The sequence below is a fragment of the Triticum dicoccoides genome, unplaced genomic scaffold, assembly GCF_002162155.2.
Source record: "Triticum dicoccoides isolate Atlit2015 ecotype Zavitan unplaced genomic scaffold, WEW_v2.0 scaffold104829, whole genome shotgun sequence".
Classification (NCBI taxonomy): Eukaryota; Viridiplantae; Streptophyta; class Magnoliopsida; order Poales; family Poaceae; genus Triticum; species Triticum dicoccoides.
The window spans coordinates 12,426-15,836 of NW_021171889.1; the positions used below are offsets into that span (position 1 = coordinate 12,426).

Sequence of the window (3,411 nt, forward strand, 5' to 3'; positions counted from 1 at the left end):
CGCGCGCGCGCACACACACACACACAATGCATAGCTAGATTCATACGGGTTAAAATATCAAAAGTTCAAGACACGGTCACGCATAGGCATAACAAACAGTCATTCAAATTTACCTAAATAGCCAACACTTACATTAGAAGGGTTGCATCTTTTATCATGAACTAGGGTTTCAAATCATCTGAATGTATGTAGGCTAACACAAAAAGATCTAGAAACAAGCCATAAAGAAATGATCTAGCCACCAAAGGTGACTCGGAGAATTACATCGGCTTTCAACCGAAAAAGTTGTGTCTTCGTCGTAATTAAGCTCAAACACAACTTTCTAGGCATCGCCTCTCCTGAAGGAACAACAGTGTGGTAGCGATTCCGCCTGTTGTGAATGAAGGAGGGGCACGAACATGCAATTATTTTCACATCCATGTGAGCAAGCGTTGTGAACTGAACTCCATTTCGAGCTTTGGTTAGATGGTGCAATGGCTTTGTCGTAGCAAGAGATGGAAGCTCTCGCTTCGTCACTTTTCTCGTCCATCCTCGGCGAGCCCATGGAATGCGCCAATTGCATTGATCTACTGAGCTGCATCTAGCGATAAACCTGTCCAAGCTCAAGCTACCTCTCTCTAGGGAGGTGTGAGCCATGATTCGTGCTTTGCCCGAGGACATGACTCTGGGCTTTGGACGAGTGTTTGCCCGTGTTCTTCAAATCCCGTTGAGTAACAGCCAAAGTTGATTTCTTGGTGGCTATGGTAAAAGTGTACCATCTCATTGGAAGCTTGTTACACCTTCTCATCCAGGCTTTCTGGAGACCGCTTCCACAGAAAGATTTGGAGACAAATGAAAGGGATTTCCATCGTATTTAGCCTAGTTCACTCCTCAAAGCTCATTGTTAAGATGATGGAGAATCGGCTTGTGTCTCGTCTGCCTGAGCTTGACGCAGCAAACAAGGGGGCAATTACGAAGGGTCATAGCATTCCAAAACTTTTTCCTGGTTCAGCAAATGGTCAAGATGATGCATGGAAAGGAAGTTGATGTCGTTCTCATTAAGCTCGACATCTCGTACACTTCAATTCGGTTTGGTCTGAGGCAGAGGGAGCAATTTGCGTTGTTTTCGTGCACCTTTAGCTCGGGTCCTCATCAATGGTAGCCCAAGGGACCTCATTTGGCATGCTTGTGTCCTACAATAGGGGGACCAATCTTTGATGCTTTTCATGCTAGTCATCAACATGCTCAATGCCGTGGTAGTTAGGTATGACCATGCATGCTGACCATGCCTACCTTCGACACTTTCTAGAAGTGTTCGTGGGGGCTTCGGGCTTGCGCATGATTATGGTTGAGTGTGATAGTGCGGATCAAGTTCGACACTGGGAAATGCCGACTGAACTTGCGCCATTCCCTAGTAGGCCTGGTGTATTGCTTACAAGGTACCCTGGGCTTCAGTATTGCATGCCTGCACTAGTGTGAAACCTTGGGATGCGCCCAAATATAAGCTTTTTTGCTTGGTCTGCACTGCTAGATATATGTTGGACCTCTGATAGGTTAGCATGTTGCGGCCTCCCGCCCTTCCACATCCAGATGTGTGTCCTTTGTGCACAAGGTCACCAAAAACTATCAACCACCTCCTAGTCGGTTGTGTATCCTCTCGCGAGGTGTGCGTCAGTATCATGTGATGAATTGATGTTGCCCCCTACAAGGCATGACATGTTATAGTCCTCATGGAGCCTAGCCAGATAGTGGCTCCCCACTGTGGTTAGGGGTGGTTTCAACTTGGTGGCCACAGCACCATGCAATCCATTTGACTGGGAAAAACTAGTTACTGGCTCCCCATTAGGACTAGCGGTGGTTTCAACTAGATGGCCACTGCACCATGCGATATATTTGACCGGAAAGAAATCAGTGTGATTTCAAGAAAAATTCATGTCAGCAGAAAATGTAACTAACCAAATCAAAGATCAATGCCAACAACGGATGTTGGTAGACAATGGTAGTCCAATGAGAATGATTACTTAGCCTTAGTTGCGGTTGTGGCGTGGCTATATCTGAGACCTTTGAATATCTTCTTGTAATTGTAACGCCTCTATATCTTAATATATAGACACAAACCGAGGGTTCTCGAAAAAAAGATAGGCAGAGGCAGAATAAAAATTGCAACTCAAGCGTTGGGTGGCCTGTGAGGATAATAGAAGGAATTTTTAGCATCATAATCCCACTACTACGATTGAATACTGCAAGCACCGGCAAACCATTGATCCCACGTTCGTAAACATGTCTATCATGTAAAATAGGCAGATTATTTTGACTATGATTCTTCTTTTAAACTTGTCTCCATTCCCTTAATTATTACCCGTAGATTGTATGATATGTTCATCCAGTTAAGTTACATCTTTACCTAATAGTCCTAAGGCTTAATTAGCAAAAGAGACCAAGGTAAGTTGGGGTTAGGGAATTTGATATGGAAAAATATTGTCAGCTTGCCTAGGTTCAGTGGAGATGGCAACTTAATGAAAGATGAGCTTTGATAAGCGAACTGCAAAATGGGATTGGACCATATGGCTATCAAGTTTGCTTTTCTTTACCGTGATGTTGTGCTATCCTATAATCAGATGTGTTTTAGTGAAATGTGCACTGAAACCACCATAATCAAGAAAGTCCAAGCTCTCCCTTCTGTCCGCCCCTTTATGTATGATACCAAGAAAGTCTATTGGAACTTCTTTTTACCGGGCTTTTCCCCTTATACACATACGCTGAATGATATGTGATATTTGCAACAAAATAGCAATAAGGAGAGAAACACCAGTTTCCTAAGTGCGCTACACTCCTTTACTTGTGTTCTGTGCATAAGTGAAGATGTATCAACATTTAGGAAAGTATGTGGTTAGTAATACATAAACGAAGACAAATCTGGTTTCTCTTCTTTGCCCTGGACTTAACCACTGGGTTGTGCATAGAGCGGCGCAATAGCGCATAAATCTCACCATGAAATAATACCACCAATAGTAACCACTGGAAAACTTTGGTGTGGCAATGACTGCTGGATTTACCTGGGTCTGAATTTCTCGCTGTTCCCAACCCGTCCCGTGCCCACGTATCTTGAAAAAACTGAGATTCTGCACAAAAACAAAACGGATTGAGTCGAGAACTACTGTCGAACACGCAACCTACCTGCTGAAACAAAGAACTTTTGGGAACTGGCCAGTTCATGCGCCATGGATGGGGATTTCTTTTGCCGGTCAGCAAAAGAAACTGCTCTGCAAACGATCGATAGTGCACGGACGAAATCATGACGATGCCTATCTTGAACGGTGCTGATTTGCGAAATGATTTTACTGGATGATCTGATCTATCGTCCAGATTTCGTCTGAAAAACTATCGTCCCTAGAGCAGTGCTCGTCAACAAAAGGACAATTCCCGCAGAAA

At 43.9% G+C, this 3,411-nt stretch overlaps 1 protein-coding gene across 1 annotated transcript in view; it reads right to left on the reverse strand.

The window, feature by feature from the left end:
* Positions 1–3,411, reverse strand: part of LOC119342784 — a gene marked incomplete at its 3' end in the record, with an annotated part of 19,449 nt that overhangs the window by 11,583 nt on the left and 4,455 nt on the right. Inside the window, exon 2 of the mRNA XM_037614159.1 lies at positions 3,036–3,101. The remainder of the gene's footprint in view (positions 1–3,035; positions 3,102–3,411) is intronic.